General features: G+C 43.3%; 1 long non-coding RNA gene and 2 pseudogenes across 2 annotated transcripts; 2 read left to right on the forward strand and 1 right to left on the reverse strand.

Moving 5' to 3' along the window:
* Positions 1-1,541: 1,541 nt before the first annotated feature.
* LOC119879119 lies at positions 1,542-10,605 on the reverse strand. 2 transcript variants are annotated; one of them, XR_005387338.1, is made up of 3 exons: positions 10,479-10,605; positions 10,237-10,410; positions 1,542-1,635 (listed from the first exon to the last, which is right to left on the reverse strand). It is a non-coding gene; the product is annotated as an uncharacterized LOC119879119 (long non-coding RNA). The 2 variants fall into 2 exon arrangements; XR_005387339.1 differs by lacking the exon at positions 1,542-1,635 and adding an exon at positions 10,012-10,068.
* Positions 10,606-17,989: 7,384 nt separating this feature from the next.
* LOC119879120 lies at positions 17,990-19,357 on the forward strand (annotated as a pseudogene).
* A 1,715-nt stretch (positions 19,358-21,072) lies between these two features.
* On the forward strand, positions 21,073-23,654 carry LOC119879121 (annotated as a pseudogene).
* Positions 23,655-24,200: the final 546 nt, after the last annotated feature.

The following is a 24,200-nucleotide window of genomic DNA, read 5'->3' on the forward strand; positions in this document are numbered from 1 at the left end:
TTTATTTGACACAGAGACAGAGCACAAGGAGGCAGAGAGGCAGGCCGGGGAGAGGGAAAAGTGGACTCTTCGCTGATCAGGGAGCCTGATGCAGGGTTTGATCCCAGGAACTGAGATGATGACCTGAGCCGAGCCGAAGGCAGACACTCAACCTACTGGGCCACCCAGGTGGCCCATGAAAAGTTTGACAAATACAGGATTCTAATATCTTTAAGATCATGGAACTAAACTAAGAATTTCCAGAACTAGTGCAAAACTGCATTAACCACCTATGGTTACTTCTAAGACCCTAATGGCAAAAAGAGGCACTTAAGAAGAATGCTTTCTAAGTCTAGTCAAATTAATTGTTCTAGTCCACAGTTGCCCCCTTTGACCCTTTCCCTTTTTTTTTTTTAAGATTTTATTTATTTATTCATGAGAGACACAGAGAGGGAAGCAGAGACACAGGCAGAGGGAGATGCAGGCTCCCTGCGCAGAGCCTGATGCAGAACTTGATCCCAGGACCCCGGGGTCACTCCCTGAGCCAAAGGCTCAACTGCTGAGCCCCCCAGGCGTCTCCCCCTTTGACCCTTTCCATCAGGAACTAGTCAGATGAGAGATGATGTTCCCCCCCTTGCCCTGGTCCCACAAGATTATGGAACACTGACACTGGGGAGTTGTAACAGGGAGAAACTTAGCATGTCTGACTCCACATTGCTTCTATTTCCCTGCTGCTGTGACCCGTCACTTACCTTCTGCTTGGCCCTGCACGTGGGCATGTTACAGCTAGGATTTGCAAACTCTGCTTTTCCCTTGAAATCCACCTCACCTGAGGAGATAAGGAAGTGTATCAAGAAATGACTCTGTGTTTCAGATTTACAGAAATGATGTGACCAGATTCCTGCAGAACATCAAGTGAACACAGACAAAGAATTTGCACACTTTCCTCAGAAATCTGCAAAGGTCAGTCATCTTTTGATTCCCATTCCCTCCCCTTTCATTGGGGGGTAGGGGGAGTGCGGGCGGCGAGGGGGGAGGAGTGGAGGAGATGGTTCTTTGGGACAGTAGTCCACTAGCTCCTGGATTTGCTGGGTTTTCAAATAAAGGCACTTTCCTTGCCCCGGCATCTTGCCTCTCTGCTTACTGGCCTGCCATGCAGTGTGAGCAGAATTGAGCTTGGACTTGGTGACATAGTCATACTTTACTGAATTAGTAACCATGTTAGATGCACTGTTACAGGTGTTTAAGTATCTAACTGAAGCTCTCTAGCCAGCTCCGGATGCAGTGATTATTATCTTCAATATACAGAATTAAGAAATGAGCTTGCAGGGGATCCCCAGGTGGCTCAGCAGTTTAGCGCGCCTGCCTTTGGCCCAAGGCGTAATCCTGGAGTCCCAGGTCCCCCCCCCCCCCCCCCCCCCCCCCCCCCCCCCCCCCCGCCATGGAACCTGCTTCTCCCTCTGCCTGTGTCTCTGCGCCCCCCCCCCCCCCACCCCGGCATGTGTCTCTCATGAATAAATAACATCTTAAAAAAAAAAAAAGAAGAAGAAACTTGCCTTTGGCTCAGGTCATGATCCTGGGGTCCTGGAATCGAGGCCCTCATCTGTCTCCCTGCAGGAACTCTGCTTCTCCCTCTGCCTATGTCTCTTTCTGTGTCTTAAACAAACAAACAAATAGATAAATAAATAGATAAATTAATAAATAAAAGAAATGAGCTTGCAACGGGTCACTTATGCAAAGTCCAAAATGATGTGTTCTTACAAGAACAGGAAGAGACATTGTGGACACAGGCCTATAGAGAAGAAGCCACGTGAAGACAGAGTGAAAAGCAGGCCATCTGCAAGCCAAAGAGAGAAGCCTCGGAAGGAACCAAACCAGCAACACCTTGACTGGGACTTCCAGCCTCCAGAACTGTGAGAAAATAAATGTCTGTTGTTTAAGTGGCTCACTGTATGGTATTTTGTTTGGCAGCCCTTGGTGCTCAATACAGGAATTGTCACTCTTTTGAATACTGCTTAGCTGAACGGTGTGTAATGGTGTCACACTACAATTTTAAATTACAAATCTCCTGATTACTGATAAACTTCATCATCTTTTTATATATTTATGGGCCATTTATGAATTCTCTACTGTGAGGTAGCTTCTATAATATACCCAGTTTTTTCTATCAGGTTTTGTCTCAGCTCTGGCTGCTGTAACAAAATACTGTACACCAGGTGGCTTAAACATTTGTTTCTCACAGTTCTGGAGGCTAGGAATCTGAGATCAGGGTGCTAACATGTTCCAGTTTTAGTGAGGGCCCTCTTCTTGGCTTGAGGATGGCCACTTTCCTCACTCTGTGCAGACGGCCTTTCCAGGTGCAAGATCCTGAAGAAAGGGAGATTTCTCTCTTATAGGACTAATCTAATCCCATTGTGAGGGCTTCACCCTCATGACCTCATCTAAACCTAATTACCTTCCAAAGGCCCCACCACCCAAGTACCATCATATCCCAAGTAAGGGCTCAACATATGAATTTTGGGGAGAAATCTTCAGTCCAGAATAGATTTTCTTTTTCTTATAGACTAATTCCTATAGGCTAATAGGGAGTTTTTCTATGTTCTAGAAGTGAATCTTTAATCATATGTACTGCTGATATCATCTGATTTTTGTCGGAAAGATAGTTTTTCATTTATGATTCCCAAGAACAGAGGGCATGCCACATCGTGCAGAGTCATGTGGGAATTACCAGGGTTAGTCAGGGGGCAAGAGAAAAGCAGGGGCATAAGCCTTTATTGGGGTTTTCAAGGGAATGAATGGTTGAGACAGCTGAACAAATTTAGGATTAGTGGGTTCTGATAGGGGTGCTTTAGGGGACAGTGTTCTGAACTTCAAGAGCCCTGATAAAAGGGGGCTGATGCTGGAATGGTCTCAGAAGTGGTTGGTTTACATATCAAAGCCACAGTCACAGGCAAGTTGTTTGCTTTCTCTGGGGCTTAGCTAACCAAAGGACAGGCAGTCCCTTCCTGGGTTTACATACACACATTATAATGGAATATTATTCAGTCATTAAAAAAAGAATGAAATCTTGTCATTTGTGAAAACATGGATGAAACTTGAGGGCATTACACTATGTCTGAAATAAATCAGACACAAAGACAAATACTGTATAATCTCATTTGTACATGAAATCTTAAAAAATCCAAACTTTTAGAAAAAGAGATCAGATTTGTGGTTACCAGAGGCAGAGGCTGGGGGGTGGGGGAGGAAGGTGGAGGAAGGTGGAAGAAGGTGGTCAAAAGGCGCAAACTCTGACTTATAAGATACATAAGTCCTGGAGATGAAATGGCATCATGATGACCATAGTTACCCTGCCGTATGATGTACTTGAGAGTTAAGAAAGTTGATTCTATGAGTTCTCATCACAAGAAAAAAAATATTTTTTTTTTATTCTTTTTTTTTTTTTTTTTTTAAGATTTTATTTATTCATCAGAGACAGAGACACAGGCAGAGGGAGAAGCAGGCTCCATGCCGGGAGCCCGATGTGGGAGTCGATCCTGGGACCCCAGGATCACGCCCTGGGCTGAAGGCGGCGCTAAACCGCCGCCCTGGCTGCCCATATTCTTTTTTGGTGTGTTTATGTTGCAGGATTGCAGGGTTCTTGTCTCACAGAGTCGAATTATGAATCTCGCAGACACAAAAGGGTGAGGTGAAAGCTTATTAAGTGAAGGTGAGAACAGAAAGGAAAGACAAAGCTCTCTACACAGAGAGGGGTCCCGATGGGTTGCCACTGAGGTTTTTAAGGCCAGTCTTTTATTGAAAACTTGACCAGGTAGCTTGTGGCCTTGGGATTCTTGTGCCGTCTTAGTTGGAGCAAGGGCTGTTGATAACACCCTTAATGACGTACTTCTCCAAGGTCTGGTCATTTTCTGTGATTACACTGTGGCCGCCAAAGAAAAAATGCCTCCTAACATCCGGGGCCAGGTGGTCTGGTACACTCTGGCTCAGTGCCTTTGCCTGCCAGGAAGTTTCAGAGCCCACTCAGGGCCCCCCTACCTCTCCCTGCCTGCCTATACCTTAACCCTTTCCTTAACATTTATATGTGATAATAGTTATTAACTAAACCTACTGTGGTAATCAGTTCACAGTATATGTAAGCCAAGTCACACTCTGCTGTATATCTTAAACTCATAATTAAATTAAATCTCAAAAACTGGGGAAAAACATGATCAATATAATGACTACTAGAGAATTTAACTGCATTTAATAAAATGAGTTCTCAAAAAATAGAGTTCTCACAACATGTTTTAACCTATGCTTTCCTAAAACAACAGTTATGAATAGCAAAACAATACACACATCTATTCCATAATTTAAGATATGATTAAAATGATGAGGGTGCAATACAATGTAATACATTAATCACTGAATGTGTGTGTATAAAATATGAGACAAGTAGGGGCACGCCTGGGTGGCCCGGTGGTTGAGTGTCTGCCTCGGCTCAGGGAGTGACCCCGGGGTCCTGGGATCGAGTCCCTCATCAAGTGCCCATGTGGAGCCTGCTTCTCCCTCTGCCTCTCCCTCTGTCTTTCATGAATAAATAAAATCTTAAAAAAAAAAAAGACAAGTAGACTGAATTTTAAAATGTATGCCATTTAAAAAAGAGTTTCAGGAGAAAAACAGCTTTATAATTTTTCTTTTACTCAAATTTTATAAATTTTGCTAGGGTGTAAGCCTGATACCTATGAATTGGTTGGGAAGATTAGTCATTCAGGTCTGTAAAGTCCTAGTTATTAAGCTTAGCTGCTCAGTTCTGTCTTGGTTAATTGTGTGAAGAGAATTATTTTGTCAGCCTTTTTCAGAGGATCCCAGCCATCACTACCATACTACTGATGCAATTTCCATTCCATGAACTACACCTTCGTCATCTCTTTCTGAAGGTCTTCTGTAAAAGGCGAGTTTTGTTTGTTTGTTTGAAGATTTTATCTATTTTTGAGAGGGAGAGTGTGTGGCGCACACGTGTGGTTTGGAGGGGGGCAGAGGGAGAAGCTGGCGCCCCACTGAGCAGGGAGCCCGATGTGGGGCTCAGTCCGAGAACCTTGGGATCATGACCTGAGCCAAAGGCAGATGCTTAACTGACTGAGCCACCTAGGCATACCAAAGATGAGTTTTTAAATAATGGTCCAAACACTTCCGAGTATTCAACTCCTTCTGATTCCCATTTCTGCAACAACACAGAAGGCTGAAGACTTCTAAGTATATTTCTTCCATTGTCAAACATGGACTTTTAAGACACTTTAAAAACTGGTGAATTTATAGGACACAGGTAGATATAGCATTAAGTGCATTAGGTAAAGTCATAAAATATGTTTACTGGTGTTGATAAAACAGGAACGGTAAATAAAACACACTCAATTTGAAGTCTTTACATTTATTTATTTATTTATTTATTTATTTATTTATTTAGTTATTTATTTATTTATTTTAAGTCTTTACTTTTAGAACTGCAAATTGCAATTTCTAATTGATTCCCACATCATTTCCATGAAACAATACAAATTCTGTATTATCACAAATTATTGTTATAGGACAAAAAGGGACTCTCTATTGAAAACATACAACATTGTAACTCTTGAAATCATGTTATCCAAAACTTAACAGAGATTATACATTATCTTAAAGACACTTCATATTATAGAAAGAAAATATAACAATATACAGGGTTCCAAGGAGTTCACAACCCATCTGTGATTTTACAGAGTAAGAGTTTGAAGTAGGTCCAGTAGAGAAAGCCAAAGTTTTTCTGTGAAAGTGCCAGTGAAGATGTAAATATAAGATCTATTACTCATATTCTAAAATGAAATCTCTCCCCACTCATTCAGAAAATGCAGTAACCCTTTGGTGTTGGTGGCATAAAGCATTTCTGGGGTGAATAGTCAGCACAAAACTATGGAAGATTTACCAGTGCCTCTTTCTGTCTGCCAGCATCAATCCCTCCAAAACTCAGGACAGTGGAGTAAAATGTAAAATGTCTTGGGATTGTATATTTCCATATTTTATACTTGTTTTGTCTTCTGATGTAACAAATTTGGGGTGGGCAGTTTTAGGATCTAGAGTCAAATCCACCCTAATGTGCTGATAATTTTTTGCAGGACAAAAATGTGAAAGAGATAATAACTCTTTCTTTAATTGATAAAAAAAAAAAAAGACTCCTGGGTTTTATAACTGTTCTGCATATTCAATACCTATCAGTAAATCTAAGTTTGCCTGTACACACTTCTTTGCTATTTCACATAGCTTTTTTTTTTAGGATGGAAATATAATCCGAAATATGGTCTTTGTTTTCAATTAGTTTTTCTTCAACATCCTTCTTTTCCATCAGAAATAAATCTTAGAAAAGGGTATTCTGTTCCTCTTCCAGTAAATGTTGAAGTTCTCCTTGTTCAGACTGTAATGCGCCCCCCTCTGCTTTTCTACCTTTCCCCTTAATTCAAGTAATTTTGAGACTTAGATTTCTAGACCCTCGGCATTTTCAACCTGCTTTTTCTGAGGCTTCCTGTAGCCTCTGAACCTCCTCCTATGACCAGCTGCAGCTTGCTCAGTGGGCGTCAGGGGGTGGCCCTAGAGGTCTGAGGAGACCCTATGCTAGGGACACAATAGCTCAAGGTCCTTCACACAGAACAGGACCAGAATCCATGTTCTCACACAGGGGTTTTGTTACTGGAAACTGGGTTTGCCTCTTGGTGGGTACTGAGACAAAAGACACAACCCAGCTAAAGGACAGGAAAAGAAAGGGTTTTACTGACAAGAGAACACCAGGGATGTTTCCCAAAGCAGTGTCTCCCCAAACAACAAAATTAGGGAAGTTTTAAGCTAGAGGTCCTTTATGAAGGGACTGGACAAAGGGGGGTTCAGCACAGAATTGGGGCAAAAGTCATCCTAAATTGACAGAGTCCAGGTCCTCGTTGATTGAAGTCACAAGGGCCAGCAAGGGTCAGTGTCATTAATTCTCTGCTCCAGCTAGTCTGGCATTTGAGTGCTCAGAGGGGTTTAAATCCTGCAAAAATGACTCAATAATATATGTTAGGTAAACCTTTACTTTTGAAACTGCTCTGGAAGTTTTACCATTGCTTTATTGAGTCTGATATGGGTAGGCTATTTCCTGGCCTGTGACACTGTTGGGTTTTGCATTTTCTTTGTTCCCTCAAAATCCTTAACTATGGACGTTTTTGCATTTCTCTGTAATTCCAACACCTCCTAGGAAGTTCTGCAAGAAGTGTGCTAGGGCAAGTCAGGCATAGATCATAAAATGGCTGGAGGCCTAAAATGTCTTACGTCACAAAAGCTAGGCCTCCTCTTTGTCTGGGGACCCCTAACTCTTTCTGTTTACAGTTTCTCTTCCTGTGATCCCTCTGTTCCTCATGATGGGAAGCTGCTTAGGATATTCATGAGACAAAACTGGATGTTCCTAAGTCCCTGTCAGGGCTGTGGTGGAGGCATTTGGAACAGGGGGAAATGTCTTCTCGGTTTTTCCAGCACGGGGGAAGCAGAAGCCACAAAGTTGTGCCTGCGGTCAAGGGTCATTGGATCTCTCAGGTAACCCAGGTAGATGGGGCAGCTGGCTTCGGCTTGGAGCTGGGCCAGACTGGCTTTATAGACCACTGTGTAGAAAGGATTTCTTTCTGAGGTCTGTCTTAAGAAAGGACTGATTAATATATGCGAATCAAACCATCCGTCGTGCGGTCTGCCTTAAACTTACACAGTGACGTATGTGAGTTATTTCTCAATAAAGCTGGATAACAGGCACCTGGGTGGCTCAGTCAGTTAAGTGTCTGCCTTCAGCTCAGGTCATGATCCTGGGGTCCTGGGATGGAGCCCCACGTCAGGCTCCCTGCTCAGCTAGGGGGAAATGGGGCCTGCTTCTCCCTCTCCCTCTGTTGCTCCCTCTTCTTGTGCTCTCTCTCTCTCTAATACAAACAAAAAACAAAAAACAACAGACCTGGAAAACTCCAAAAAGGTGTGGAGAGGGGGCTGGTTCTCCCTCTGCCTGTGTCTCTGCTTCTCTCTGTGTCTCTCATGAATAAATAAAATAAAATAAAAATAAGACAGAAGGGGGGTGCCTAGGTGGTGCAGTCGGTTGAGCATCCTTCTCTTGGTTTTGGCTCAGATCATGGTCTCAGGATCGTGAGATTGAGCCCCACATTGGCTCTGCACTTGGCAGGGAGTCTGCTTCAGAGTCTCCCTCTCCCTCCCACCCCTCCACCCTCTTTCTCTGTCTCTCAAATAAATAAATCTTAAAAAAAATTAAAATGGTCTTTTGAATGTCATGAGAACAATTAATGAGTGACAAGGTTTATGTGGTGACTTTGTGTGCTTTAGTCAGACCCCTGGAACCTAGACATTCCCTGGAGCAGCTTCTTATGCATACCTTCCAAATAACCTATGCATATAGGGTAGGAGTCTGTTGTATGAGTGTGTATATGTAATCAAGAAATGGGAGCATCCTGTGTATTCTGTAAATTTTTCTTTGAATTTATATCTAGGAGATTGTCCATGTCCTCACATACCATTCACTCTATTTTTTTTTATTTTATTTATTCATGAGAATACACAGAGAGGAGAGAGAAGCAGAGACACAGGCAGAGGGAGATGCAGGCTCCATGCAGGGAGCCCGACGTGGGACTCGATCCCGGGTCTCCAGGATCACACCCTGGGCCGAAGGCGGCACTAAACCGCTGAGCCACCAGGGATGCCCCCATTCACTCTATTTTAAAAGTGTTGCAAACTTGGGTAAATGTCTAAATGGGAAATATTTTAAACGTAATGAATGTTTTTTTGGAAAATGTATAGGTTCTCCTCTCCATTATTATTTCCCCGTTATCTTTTCTTCAGTTTGTTAGCTAAAAATACCTTCCATTTACTCACTGGATGATATCCAAAGGATACTGAAAGATACAAACCAACAGCCAAATGTAGCCATACAAAGGGCAAGATTCCAAAAGAGCTTCTGTCTTTGTGTTGTCTGGGGCCCAGCATGGTGGCACATACAAACTCTCTGGCTCACCACCTGGACGCTCTCCAACCTCCCCCTCCTTTTTTTTTTTTTAAGATTTTTATTTATTGGGAAGCCTGGGTGGCTCAGTGGTTGAGCATCTGCCTTCCTCCCAGCTCATGATCCCGGGGCCCGGTGGTCAAGTCCCACATCGGGCACCCCTCATGGAGCCTGCTTTTCCTTCTACCTGTGTCTCTGCCTCTCTCATGAATACATAAATAAAATCTTTTTAAAAATTATTTATTTATTTGAGATAGAGTGCACATGTGATGAGTGAGAGTGGTGGGTATAGGGTGAGCGTGGGAGTGGGGGTGGGCGCCTAGAGGCACAGGGAGCAGCGGACTCCCCACTGAGCAGGGAGCCCAACTTGGGGCTCCAAATCAGGATCTGGGATCATGCCTTGAGCGGAAGGCAGATGCTTAACCAGCTGAGCCGTCAGGCGCTCTCCTCCCAGGTTTGTAAGGCAGCTTCCTTACTTAGACATGACCAATTAAATCACTGGTCATCGGTTTACACTCCAGCCTCTCTCTCCTCTCCAGGGAGACCCATCAGGGTGGCACTAAAGGTTCCAACCTCCCATTTTTGGTCATTTCTCCTGGCAACCAGAGCCCCCAGGATCTCTGGGGAACTTCTAAGAGTCACCTCATTGGCAGTTGTGGTTGAAAGGGGCTTGTCCTGAATAACAAAAACACCCATTCCACCTTGCACCTGGGGGAAACTGGATATTACAACAGGAGATGCTCCCCTGACTCATCATCCACGAAGCCACAAGGGTTCTGGGGCTTGTGAGCCAGAGACCATGGACAAAGACCAAATATATATGGGAAAATAGATTTGGGCCAACTGAAGCACGACCACATAACAGCAGCTTATCCTTCTGAGAATCCGGCCCTACGATCTCAATCAAAAGGAGATTCATTGGGGATCCCTGGGTGTCTCAGTGGTTTAGCATCTGCCTTTGGTCCAGGCGTGATCCTGGAGACCCGGATCGGGTCCCACGTCGGGCTCCACGCAGGGAGCCTGCTTCTCTCTCTGGGTCTCTCACGAATAAACAAAATCTTAAAAAAAAAAAAAAAAAGAAGAAGGAGATTCATTGATTTTATGACCTCTTGGGCAATCTTAGCCTCCTCCAGTCCCACAGGTGCCAGTTAGGGTCGTTAGGACGCGTCTTGGTGATCGACCCCTCGGCCCTGACGACCTCTCCTCCAGCTGTCCGACCGACTCACCTTCAAGGACACTTCAAGGAGAGACCTGGGGGAGCCAGGGCTGGCGGGGCTGACTCTACACGGTGGGACAGACCCACCCAAGCTCTCAGTGACATGCAATCGATCCGAAGACGACTGTGCTTTCGAGGCCGACCGCAGGTGACGCTCGCCGCGTAGAAGTCCCGCCGACTCGGTCTGCAAGGGGGACTGGGTGTCGGAGATTTAAAAAAAAAAAGGCAGCCCGCAGGGGGGCGTGGCCTTACCTTGGTTCTTAAGTTTGTCACGGGAATAAAACAGTAGCGCCCCAAGTTCCACCGACACGCGCGGCCTCGGCCCCGGAGCCTCCCCTACGGCCGGGAGCGCGGCCCCCGAGCAAGGCCTCTGCGCACGCGCCGGCCTGCAGCGGCCACTTCCGGCGGGGACCGCCAATCAGAGCGCGGAACATGCGCGCCCGTGAGGCGGGAGCGCGTGCGCAGAGGGGCGTGCCGGGGTCACTAACCTGCTCCCCTGAGGAGCCCCGCGAGGTGCGTCGGCTGCGCCGCGGAGCCGCGCTCCAGGTGAGGGGGGGCGGCCGAGCGGGGTGCTTCGTGGGGAGCTTAGCTGCGCAGGGTCTGCCCGGGCATCCTCTGGGCTCCCGACTGCGGGGTGCAGGCTTCTCTGCACACCCCACACCCCCTCAAAAAAGTGCTTTTTTTTTTCAAGAAAAGAAGAAGTACAGGATCCTGGGCCTCCGCTCAGACCTTGAGCCCTAATGGAGGTGGCGTGGCCGCGCCAAGTGAGGGTCTTTTTTTTTTTTTTTTTTTAAGATATTTGACTGGGAAAGTGGGAGAGAGAGCGTGGAGCAGATCCGCGCGGAGGCCGATCTGGCGCAGGGCTCGACCCCAGGGCGGCAAGCTCCTGACCGGAGCCGATGCCTCGAGTCAGACGCTCAACCGGCGGAGTGACCCGGGCGCCCCACAGTGGGACGTTCTTGCCACAGTGAAGGTTTGCGAAGCGGCGCCGTGACGTCGGAGGGGCTGTGGGCTGTGAAGGTGTGAAGGCAGGGCCCTCCGCCCAGGTGGGCACTTCCGGCTGTCGTCAGGGAGGGCCTCCTTCGTGGGCCTTGTCGGTGGCGGATTCGCCTTTCTGTTTTTTTTGTTTTTTGTTTTTTCCCACCATAAGGTGAGGCTCTGCTACGTTCAACAGCATTTTAAGTCGCAGGTGTTGAAGCTGGAGAGCCCAGACTCTACTACAAGTTTGGTTTGTTAGCCTAATACTTATTTATTATCTTTTTTTTTTTTTAAGTTGCCAGAATTTATTTATTCATTTATTTTTTAAAGATTGTATTTATTTATTCCTGAGAGACACACAGAGAGAGGCAGAGACACAGGCAGAGGGAGAAGCAGGCTGCTCGCAGAGAACCCGACGTGGGACTCCATCCCGGGGCCCCCCGGGGTCACGACCTGGACCAAAAAACAGATGTCCAAGCGCTGAGCCCCCCAGGCGTCCCAGCCTAATATTTATTTATTGAGTTTATATTAGCCGATACTTTTAAGCAGCCACAAGAATAAAAGTAGGTAATACAGCTTTCAGGAAAAACAAGAATTCAGACCACAAACCATGCACTCCCATGTCATTCACCAAAAGTTGACAGAAATGAATGTAAAACTGAGTATGATCTGTACTATGATAGAAAAATCTGTGGAGTCAGGAAGTGACAGTTGGGACCAGATGTTGATGTCCTCAAAACTTAGTACATGAATTAGTATTGCTGTGGAGTTACAGAACTAGGCGGAGGACTGGTGGAGGAGGCCGTAGCCACAGTATAGTCTGTCTGTAGCTTGGGAAAGTGTTCATGGCTGGAGTCCTGAAGGGGAGTTAGAGGACGTAGGTATGTGAGAAGAAGAAGACCCAGTGGGAACCTGGATCTGTGCAGGAACTCCACCCACCTATTTTATTTTATTTTATTTTATTTTATTTTATTTTATTTTATTTATTTTATTTTATTTATTTTATTTATTTATTTTATTTATTATTTTATTTAATTTATTTTATTTAATTAATTTAATTTAATTAATTTATTTTATTATTTTATTTATTTATTTTATTTGTTTTATTGTTTTATTATTTTATTTTATTTATTATTTATTTTATTTTATTTTTTGTTAAGATTTTATTTGTTTATTCATGAGAGACACAGAAGGAGAGAGAGGCAGAAACACAGACAGAGGGAGAAGCAGGCTCCATGCAGGGAGCCCGACATGGGAGACATGGGACTCCATCCCAGGTCTCCAGGATCACACCCGGGGCTGAAGGCAGGGCTAAACCACTAAGCCACCGGGGCTGCCCTCCTTTTTTTTTTAAATGAAATATTCTTTTTAGGAGCGTTTGGGTGGCACAGTCAGTTGAGTGGCTGACTTGGTTTCCACAAGGTCATAGGAAGGGGGTCCTGGGATCAAGCCCAAGTTGGGCTCTGAGCTCAGTGGGGAATCTTTTTAATGTACCAGCTGTAAACCTTGTAAAATATATATTTTTTAAATTTTATTTATTTATTCATGAGATACAGAGAGAGAGAGAGGCAGAGACAGGCAGAGGGAGAAACAGGCTCCCTGCAGGATCACGCCCTGAGCCGAAGGCAGCCACTCAACCGCTGAACCACCCAGGCGTCCCCCTTATACAATATTCTTAAAACTTCCTCTTCGTATTTACCCAGCCCCGAAGCATCCATAAAATATGGAATTTTATTTTTTTAAGCTTTTGTATGTATGTAATCTCTACCAACAAGGGACTTGAACTCACAGCTCTGAGACGAAGTATTCCTCGCTCTTCGACTGAGCCAGCTAGGTGCCCCAAAATGAGGACTTCTAAAGATTAGGGACTCTGTGACAGTTACTCATGAAAAGTTAGATTGGAAAATCTGAAGAATTAGAAGACACATTATCATTATGTTTCTTTTTATTGGATGGGAGCGAAAAAATAGTTTTCCCTCTACCCCTCTAGGTTCTTGGCTGAGACTCCATTTGTAGTAAAAGACAGATTAACAGGAAAAAAGAAATTACGTACTCACATTTTTATGTAAGGGAGACTCACAGAGATAGGAGATTCATGAAGGCAGCCGGGCAGTTTCATCCTGAACTCAGGAAAGACACAGGGAAATGGAGGAAGGCAATTCACAGGATAGTGAAAAGAGAAAATATACGGTAAACAAGATTTGCCCTGCAAAGGATTTAGTCTCCCAGGTGAAAAAGTTGTGAGTTCTCTTCCTGGGACAGGCCTCCTTTCTATTGTAAATTGCTCTTACAAAAGGGTAGCTTCTAGTCTGTTTTCAGAGCTTCTGTGTTTGCTATTTCTCAAAATAATTGGCTCAAAATCATCTTTATGCCAAAGAGGCATATTTTGGGATGACATATCATGCTACCCTCCAATCATATCATGCTATAATTAAAAAACTTTGATGTAATAATATCTTACTGCTTCCTCAAAATTAGATTTTTATACAAACTTTCTCTGGCAAACTACCATGAGTAGTTAACATCTTTTTTACTCACGAAAGCGTAAGCAATAAGGTATATAGTGGTTTTTAGACTGAAACAATGGTGTAATATATATTACATGATATAATATTGAGGCAGTTGGGCTAGATTTCTAAAAGCTTTATTTGATTTTCTAATAATACTTGTGTCTGTGGGTTTTCAAGATGACCTTACGTTCAGACATTGTTACAGGGACTCAGGGCTCACATAAATTGGTTATAGTGAATGGACACAAAGCAAAATCCACAAAAGGAAAAGATGCATGAGTTGAAGTCTGGAGGAAGCCATGGCAACCTTTCAGTTCTTTCCCAGTTAAATCACGTAGGACCCCTTTAATTCCTTTAGCAACAAGTTATGATAACGTGTGAAGTGTCCACCAGGGTCGTTCTTCGAAGCTCATTGTCCAAGGCTTCTTTTCTTTGGAAACGGCTCATGAGGTCAGCCCCTGCTTAGATGTATCAGATTTCCAGATTATTGGAAGGAATGCTGGTAGTTAGCATCAACCACATTAACTGTACCAACATTTTAGGCTTGGCGAGCCAGTGTTATCAGGGAATGGAGGGAATCCTTCCAAAATCCAGGTTCTGACACAGGAGGAGCCAAGGGCCAACCTTGCAAGCAGGCACTTTTTTACTTTTAATTATTTATTCATGAAAGACACAGAGAGAGGCAGAGACATAGGCAGAGGGAGAAGCAGGCTTCCTGTGGGATCCTGATGTGAGACTCAATTCCGGGATCTCCTGAGCCAAAGGTAGGTAGATGCTCTACCACTGGGCCACCCAGATGTCCGCAAACAGGCATTTCTGGAGCATTTGTTCTAGTCAGGCGCTGCATGCCGTCCCCAATGCACTGGGATGTATTCACCAACCCAGAAATTCTCTAAACCTCAGCATTTAGGGGTTTTTATCCAGGCTCATTTATGTTTACACAGTTTGTTAAATCATTGACCATTGATGATTACCTCTACCTCCAGGGCCTCTTCCCAGGAAGATATAGTTGGGGCTGATAGTCCAAACCCTCTTGGCCTATCTGGTTACCTGCCTCCATTCTGAAGTTACATAGGGGTCCTCAGCCATCACTTATCTCATTAGAATGCAAAATGCACTCATCACCATAGGGCGAGCCCAAGGGTGCTAAGAGCCCTAAGTCAGGATCCTGGGCCAAAGACCAAACATGTATTTTTTATGCCACAGGAGTACCAAGAAAACGGTAGTGTGCTTAATGGTTTAGTATGCTAGTAGTTAATAGCAGTTAATGTTGTATGACTTTGGATAAGTCTATACAGTTCTCATAAATTTAAACATCACAGCTATAATGAAAGATTTTAACTCCCAACTATCAATGCTTAAGATTTTACCCTACCTGAAGCTAACACATTACCTGTTGTTGTTTCATGGTTGCCGCCAGCCAACACAAACAACTGGCTCAGAGACAGGACTCAGTTACTCCTGGCACAGCCAACAGCACGAGCATCAGGTTGGTGTCCGTTCCATACAAGCTGGATGCTGTGTACACCGTGGGTTTGTGACACAGCCAAAGAACTCTGTGTTTGGCAGATCCGCTTTTATAGCAAGCCTGTTCTTGGCCCCCCAAGGAGACCACCTCTTTCAGGGATGCTTGCAGGAAATACAGCCCTGAGAAATGGCCTGAGTGAAGAGCAATCAGGACCCGGCATCTTGGCATACCAGGCAGTGTCACCCGGGGCCTATGTGAGATTGCCTCTCCCAGCGTTAATTGACAGTTGTGAGGGCTTAACTGAGGAGAGTCGGCGACTGCATGGAAGACACTTACCGCAGTGTTTGACGCACGAGATACTTTTGAGCTCCAAAAAGCCTTAGAATTGAACCCAGTGAAAATTTGAGGGAAGGGTCACTAGTCAGAGGGAATACTGTCTATATAGATGGGAGATTGGCAAGAGGATCTAAAAAATACTGAGCCCTGCCAGGTCAGAGGAGATGGAGATACGAACTGTGGGTCCATCTATGTTGGAAAACCAGCCTTCTACCAACCCGTTGCTGTCAACCACACAGGACACTAGCCCCGCTGTCCCTACATGTGTGTGGATGACAGTGGCCGGAACATCTGGGAAGTTATTTGGATTCAAGGTATGTGTTAGACGAAGTGGGTAGAAACCATTTCCCTGAGGAGAAAACATTTGAGAAGGAGGTTCAGAAGGAAAAGGCAGAGATGTACAAGGATTTTTGGGTAGAATGGTCAAGCAGTCACCTCAGCACATTGAACCAAAACGGCGGTTACTGTGATGAAGCAAGGAAGATTGACAAGAGTCAAGAGGACTGGAAGGGAAGTGGCGCAGGGCTCTGTGCACCATGTTGAGGCGTTGAAGATTCAAAGCATGTTCAGAAACTGGAGGATTTTAATCTCTAGAAAGAGATGTTATGAGTTGCATATTCAAGGAAAGTTTTACTATTACTTGAATGGCAAATGGGTGCAAGAGAGCAAGAATAGAAGCATGTTGACGGGGTGGTACCATAATCCTCCTGAGAACTGATTGCAGCGCAGCGAGGTTACACTGCTATCCTAGGTCCATACAGCTTACAAGGTGGCCGACTGCCCAAATACTATGCAGTACAGTCCATGAGTAGAGAAAGCAAGGCACCCAGTGATTCCTGGTGTATCCCAGTGCTCTACAAAGTGAACCACACCACCTTTGATTTAAACATTTGGATGAGGCTGAAGGTGATTTTTCCAAAACTTTAATCCTTTGTTTTGTTTATTTGTTTTAAGATTTTATTGATTTATCCATAAGAGACACACAGAGATGCAGAGACACAGGCAGAGGGGAGCCTGATGTGGGACTTGATCCCAGTACCCAGGATCACACCCTGAGCTGAAGGCAGACGCTCAACCACTGAGCCACCTGGGCATCCCAACTTTAATCCTTTGGAATAATAATAGATTCCCGGAATTTGATAAGACAGTACAGGGAAGTCTCAGGTGTCTGTCACCCAGGTTCCCAGGTTTCTTAATGATACTATATCAAACTAGGAATTTGGTACTGGTTAGACGAGTATGTATAGTTTTCTGCACTTATCACATGTAGATTCACACAGTGCACACCAACATCAAGTGACTGATCAATCTGTCACCGAGTGTCTTTCATGCTGCCTTCTTACAAACACATCCATCTCCTGCATCATACCCAAACCATGATACCCACTTCTTTCTTTCTTTCTTTCTTTTTTTTTTTCTCAGCAAAGTTATTTAGCAATAGTAAAGTGATAGTACAAAGCTCCCAGGGAGGGAGGGGACCCGAGAGTGTTGCCCTCACTTCTTTTTTTAAGCAATATTTCAGAGTAACATTCAAAGATCATGACCCCTTCCTCTGTAAATACTTCAGCATATATTTCCTAAGAGCAGGATGTTTTCTTCAGCTATGATGCAGTTATTTGAATCCAGAAAGTTTAATTTTGATGTTACTGTTATCTAATAAATAGGGCATATTCAAATTTTTGCCATTATTCTGTACTGTCTACTTTAGAGCAGTTTATCTGCCTATCTAGACTCTAGAAAGCTAAAGACCACAAGTTTTTCCCAATTGTTTCTGTAGTCTTTTAGCATAGAAGAGTGCTCCTTTTTTTTTCAGAGACATTGTACAGACTTGAAGACCATTGACTTGAATGTTGCCATGATTTAGATTTTAGTGATTGTTTCCCCATGATTAAATTTAGGCAAATTTCTTTTTTTTCTCTTTTTTCTTGGGCGGAAAAACTCTGTAAGTGTGCTTTTCTCATTGTAGGCCATCAGTTTGTCCTTTCATTGGCCAGGAGGTATTCTTCAGATCTTCACATTGTAAAGGCACTGGTCTTTCCTCTCTCTAAATAAAATATAATTGTTAAGAGTGATTATTCTGAGATTTTTGTGAATATATCACCCAGGAAACGTCGCTGAGTAATTTGTGCAGCTATCAATGATTCTTGCCTAAACTAATTATTGTATTGTGATAGCAAGTCTAGGAGATTTTGAAAATTAAAAACTTTTCTCACACACAGCAGTGATTGCCTACTTGGACCTGTGACTACTTTCTTAAAGAAGAAAGTCATTAATCTTAAATTTAGGCGCCCTCCTGTGATAGAGCTGCAAATACTGGATCCTTCTCACCCTCAGGCTAAGGAGCAGGACCTTGGAGGCCATCAGCATGCAGGCCCAGTGAAACCTGGAGCTGGGAGGTCTGGGAGCGGGTCTGGAGCTTAAGGCGAGCCTTTCCAAGGGAGCATCTCACCCGCCACTTTTGTTCTCGGCCGATGGAGTTTGTGACGGGCCTGACAAACCTCCAGGAGTCCAGCTGCCCCATCTGTCTGGACTACCTGAAAGACGCGGTGACTACAAACTGGGCACAACTTCTATCGCTCCTGCATCAACATGATGTGGAAGGACATGGATGAGACCTTCCCTTGTCCCGTCTGCTGATTTTGCTTTCATAACAAAAGCTTCAGGAGCAATCGCCAGCTCTGCAATTTGACCGAAATTGCTGAACTACTGCAGGTCAGAAGGAGCAAGAGGAAAAGGCAGGAAGAGTACTCTGTGTGTGAGAAGCACAATCAGTTTCTGACCCTGTTTTGCGGGAAGGACCTGGAGGTTTTATGTACACAGTGCAGTTTCTCCCTGCAACACCGGAAACACTACATTTGTCCCATCAAGAAAGCTGCATCTTTTCACAGGAAGATTCTAGAATATAGTATTGACCCCTTGAAAGACAATATGGAATGAGTAGAAAAAGTGATAATGCTTCAAGCCAGCAATTAGTGGAAGAAAAAGAGTTTAGGAGAGAAGAAATCCTTTCCAAATTTGAGCAAATTAGACTGTTTCTACAGAATCAGCAGGAGGCTCTTCTTAAGCAGATGGAAGATGAAGAAAGGGACATTTTAACAAAACTAGCCGAACACTGTACAACATTTTCAGGTCATGTGTCCACATTAAGACGTCTGCTGAAGGAGGTGGAGTCCAAGCATATGCAGTCAGACCTGGACTTTCTGACACACGTTAAGGGTATCCACCACAGGTATGAAACCTGGAATATCTGGAGCTCTTCTTATTCCAATTAAAGAAATATGGATTTAGCCTTCCTCCACAGTATTCTGGCTTGGACAGAATCCTCAAGCCCTTTCAGGTAGACGTGATTCTAGATCTTGAAACAGCACTCCCTCGGCTTGTTGTCTCCTAGGATAGAAAAACTGTGATACAGAAAGAGAAAAAAAGCATCTCTGTTATAACCCAAGGAGATTTTATCTCTGCCCTCCTGTCCTGGGTTCTAGGAGATTTAGTTCTGGCCGGCATTACTGGGAAGTAGAAGTGGAAAACAAGCCTAAATGGACCTTGGGGGTGTCTTGAGACTGTTTCCTTCAGAATTGGTGGAATCGGCCAGTAGTTGAGGGTGGATTCGGGGCGATTGGGAGATACGTTGAGAGCATTTATATTATGCTGGGTCCTAAGAGAACCTAGTTTCTGCCTGTAGTAAACCCAAGTAAGGTTGGCATTTTTGTGGACTGTGAGTTAGGGGAGATTTCCTTTTACAATATGAATGATAGATCTCTTCTCTATACTTGTAATGATTATTTTTTTTAACGTGGGTTTATTCTTTTTTTAAAGATTTTATTTATTCATAGAGATGCAGAGAGAGAGAGAGAGAGAGGCAGAGACACAGGCAGAGGGAGAAGCAGGCTCCATGCAGGGAGCCTGATGTGGGACTCAATTCCAGGTCTCCAGGATCACATCCTGGGCCAAAGGCGGCGCTAAACCACTGAGCCACCGGGGCTGCCCCAAGATGTGTGTTTTTAGAGAAAGATTTATTTTAAGGAATTGGCTCAAATGATAGTGGAGACTGGGAAATCTATGAAGACTGGCATGGTAGATTTGAAAACCAACAACCTAGAGACCCAGGGAAGATTGCATGCTGCAGCTCAAGTCTGAAGGTCATCTGGGAAACTCCCTCTTGGGTCATGGTGGGTCAGACTTTGTTCTAGTAATGCTTTCAGTAGATGAGGCTCTCTGCATTAGAGGGCTATGTACTTGAGGTCTACTAATTTAAATGTTAGTCTTGTCCAAAAACTCCCTCAGAGGAATATCCAGAATAATGTTTGACCACATATTTGGCACAGAGGCCCAGCAAAGTGACATACAAAATCAACTACCACATTTACCTTCAACCTGAAATGGTACTAGGTGAGAAAAACTAAGATTTCCTGTCCTTGAGTAACATACTTAACTAGAATGGAAAAAAATAATCAGAGAAGTATAAATAATTGATATAGCAACTTAGAGAAGCTAATAAAGTGCTATGGGTACAGGGTAAAGTAAATCAATGTCCAGGGCATAAGAGTACTGTGGGTGAGGAAGGGTTAGCTAACTGAAGTTGGGTGGTAGGCATTTTAGAGAACATGGAATTGGAACAGAATTTAGAATGAGGGAATCTCAGTGGTGGGACATTGCAGAGAGTGGCTAGAGCAATGTTGAGGGGAAGGAATCGGCATCCCAGGGACAGCAGGAAAGCCTGGGTGTGGAGTGAGTGCAGGGAGAGTAGTGAGGTTGGAGATGAGTTGTAGTAGGGAGCGGAGAAGAATCAGCCTTTGGGTCAAGTAGGCCATTTTAGGTATTTTAGTCTGAAATAAATGGGAGCCCTTAAGAAGCTCTTGTGGGACAGAGTAACTTTATCAGACTTTCCTGTTAAAGAATCTCTCCCCTCTATCGACACTGGCCTACTTGCTCTTTCTGGAACACGGTACGTGCTGTATGTAACCTTTCTTGGTATTCTTGTTCAAGAATTTTTTATTTAGTATTTTGAAGTTGTATTTTGCTTCCTATATTTACACCTCCGACCTCCTTCCTGCTGGTTATTTGGTCTCTGTCTTTTATGTCAGACTTTAAATGTTAGATGGATAAATGTTTATTCATAATTAAGGGTGAAATACTAGAAATCCCATTGAAAATTGCATGTACTTGTATATTTAAGAATTCGAGTAGCACACATTGAAAGAATACTTGTTTGGTTTACAGCTATATACATTGAGCCTTTTTTTTTTTTTAAAGACTTTTTTTATTCATGAGAGGCAGAGACACAGGCAGAGGGAGAAGCAGGCTCCATGCAAGGAGCCCAATGTGGGACTCTCGATCCTGGGACCCCGGGATCAAGCCCTGAGCCAAAGGCAGACGCTCAACTGCTGAGCCCTCCAGTCATCCCTAATTGAACATTTTGATGTGTATTTCTAGTTGCCCAGCCCTGACCCTCAGAAGAATTACCATGATATTCCAGAAATGCTATGTGAGTGTTACCTTTATCCATCTGATACAGTATAGTTCATGGTAGTATTGCATTTTTTAAAATCATGTGTGTGGGTACTACTGTGACACGGGACCCCTGCACACCCTGGAGCTCTTCCACGATGTGCTCTCCCCCTACTCCTAGCTGTGTTTCGAGTTCTGTGCTCATATGAAAGCATCTGGAACATCAACCTGCAGTTGCACTCAAACATCATTGCACTGAACGTGAGACAGTGGAAGCAAATGGCCAGTTCTGCCTCCCTGCAGAGCCTAATACCTGAGAAATGATGTTAGGCTCCTGGGACAGTATGTCCAGTTTCCTGTCCAGTTCCCCCAAGGGTTTCTTCTCGGTGATCCTTAAAAAAAGAAATTTATTGGCCCTGTGATTCCTTATCACTGTCAACCTGGAGCACCCAAAGGTGCTGGAGAAAGTGTCCAGGGAACTATGGATGAGTATCTGGTCAGAGGACAAAGACATCTTGGAGTCCCAGAGCATCCTGGCTGCTGCAGAGAAGCTGGTGTATCTTACAGAGCAAGCCCAGGGACTTCTAGAAAAGATCTCAGCAACACAGGTGAAGAATGAGTGCAAAGGAGACCTCCAAGGCAGCCTGCATATATAGGGCCTTGGGGCTGCCCATCACCATGACCCATTGGGATGGCCGAACCCATGTGGTGTGGGCTCTGAGCAGATGCTGACACATCTGCTGGAGAAGTGGTTGGGCCCTGTGCCTCCAGCCATGAATGCCACACCTTAAGGAGGGCTGGGGGAGCAAAACTGTTACAATTAAAAACCAGACCATTTGCTTCTCTTCTTCCATCGTGCAACACTAGGACTCTAGTTTCTCCGTCTGATAAAGGTTCCTCTCTGGCCCTGGGGAATAGTGGAGAGGGTTCCATGTTGCATCATCTACTGCTCGTCTCATGGCTGCTCTTATTTGCATGCCTCAGAGGTGTGTTTTAAGAGCCCCAAACACTACTTTCCCTCAAAATAAACCTAATGCCTTCAAGTAAGCAAACAAAAAAAAAATACATGTGTGTATGAATAGCTTCAAGTTTATTTTGTTTCCTTAACTATTTCTTTATTGATATTGATATCTCTTGTATTTATGTCAAGTACTGTTTACTATTGTGTATAATCTGTATACTCACCTAACTTATATGTACGTACTACATGTATGAATATATATAAATGCACCAGTGTACTCACATAATGCATGTATACATCATACGTATATTTGGCAGTGAAACTATGTTGTTAATATTTTCCATTGTTGAAATGGCTTTTAACCTTTTTCATGGTGCTTTTGCTATAAAGAAGTCTTTCATATTTATACTGACTTGCCACCTGTTTTTAGTTGCTTTCTGACCATACATCCATGCTTTAATCTCCAAGTTTATTTAAAATATTCCCAACATTTTTATCAAACTTTTCTGATGTTTAACATTTCTATAATGTATGCTTTCTACTGAAAGACTGTATATTTAACAACGTAAAAACTCCTTTATATCTTGTTGACCCATGGTTGACAGTTTGTATGAATGGTCTTCCAATTTTTTCCTGTTACATACAAATGCTTTATTTTCTTCTTTTAAAAAAACTTATATTGTGTGCATAGTATTGTGATTTTAAGATCTCTGTGTCTTTATTTTCCTTTATACTATTTGTTTTATGAGACTTGGAGCCTTATATGAGTCATTCCCACATACACAAGTGGTTACTAGAGTCTCCTGTGTTGGCTTTGAAATGGTTTATAATTTAATTTTCTATATTTAAATTAAATGAACTGACTTTTGCATGTACCAGGAAATGGAGTCCAGTGTCCATCTGGATAACCAGTTGTCCCAGAACCATTTATTGAACAATTCATTTCTCACTACGCTGCGTGGGAGCCTTATCATACAGCCAGTTTCCATATATTTGTGATTCTGTGTCTACGTCTTTTCTGTTCCATTAGTCTATTGGCCTATCCCTGCACAATACAACACTTTCATATTTACTAAGATGTAATTATTTAATACTATTTTGATGTCTGGTAAAATGTCTCAGTTTTGTTCCTCTTCTTCAGAAGTGCCTTGATTCTTCTTGGTATTCTTCAGTTTAATTCTATTAAAATAATATCTTTGGGTATTTTGTTGGAATTACACTGAAGCCATAATTTTAATTGGCTCCTTTGCTATATTGAGTGTTCTCATGCATGGCAATGGTGTCCTTTTGCATTTGTAAAGGTATTCCTTAATATCTTTCCCTAAATATGATTTTCTCCACAATACTCACATATTCCTTTTAGATTAATTCCTAGCTATTTAATATTTTTGATGCGATTGTAAAACTCCTACTTTTTTGAATGCACAGTGTTGCTGATGAATATCCAATGATGAATATACAACGTTGATATACATGTTAGGTTATTTCAGGTGTACAATATAGTGATTAGACAGGTTTATACTTTCCGCTGTGCTCATCACAAGTGTAGCTACCATCTGTCACCATACAACACTACTACAATACAACTGACTGTATTCTCTGCTGTACATTTTATCCCTGTGACTTTTTCAGCCCATAACTGGAAGCCTGTATCTCCCACTCCCCTTCACCCTTTTTGCCCATGCCCTTAACCCCCTCCCCTCTGGCAGCCATCAGTTCTCTGTATTTATGAGTCTATTTCTGCTTTTTTTGGTTAATTTTTAATTTGTTCTACTTTTTTGGATTCCACATAGAAGTGAAATCATACAGTATTTTTCTTTGACTTGTTTCACTTGGCGTAATACCCTCTAGGTCCATCTATGTTGTTGCAAATGGCAAGATCTCATACTCTTGTTGTTTTACAGCAGAGTAAAATTTCGTGTGTGTGTGTGTGTGTGTGTGTGTAATATATATACCACATCTTTATCTGTTAATGGATTGGATTGCTTCCCTATCTTGGCTTCAATAAATAGGTAAAAGTTTCACCTTTTAAACATTGTATTTTTGTTTGTTTGTTTGTTGCTCACATACCAATATACATAATACACATTTTGTAAAAATGATCTTGCTGAAAATATCCCTCAAGACTATCTGTGGATTCTTGTGAGTTTTCTAAAAGGTTTACCTGTTTTTGCAGATATTACCTTTGTCTCCTTTTGGTGCTTAAGACTTTTTCAGCATCACCTTACTGAGCTGGCTCTATCTTGTATAATTGAGCTGTCAGGCTGTCACCA

The sequence above is a fragment of the Canis lupus genome, unplaced genomic scaffold, assembly GCF_011100685.1.
Source record: "Canis lupus familiaris isolate Mischka breed German Shepherd unplaced genomic scaffold, alternate assembly UU_Cfam_GSD_1.0 chrUn_S300H460, whole genome shotgun sequence".
NCBI classification, from domain to species: Eukaryota; Metazoa; Chordata; class Mammalia; order Carnivora; family Canidae; genus Canis; species Canis lupus.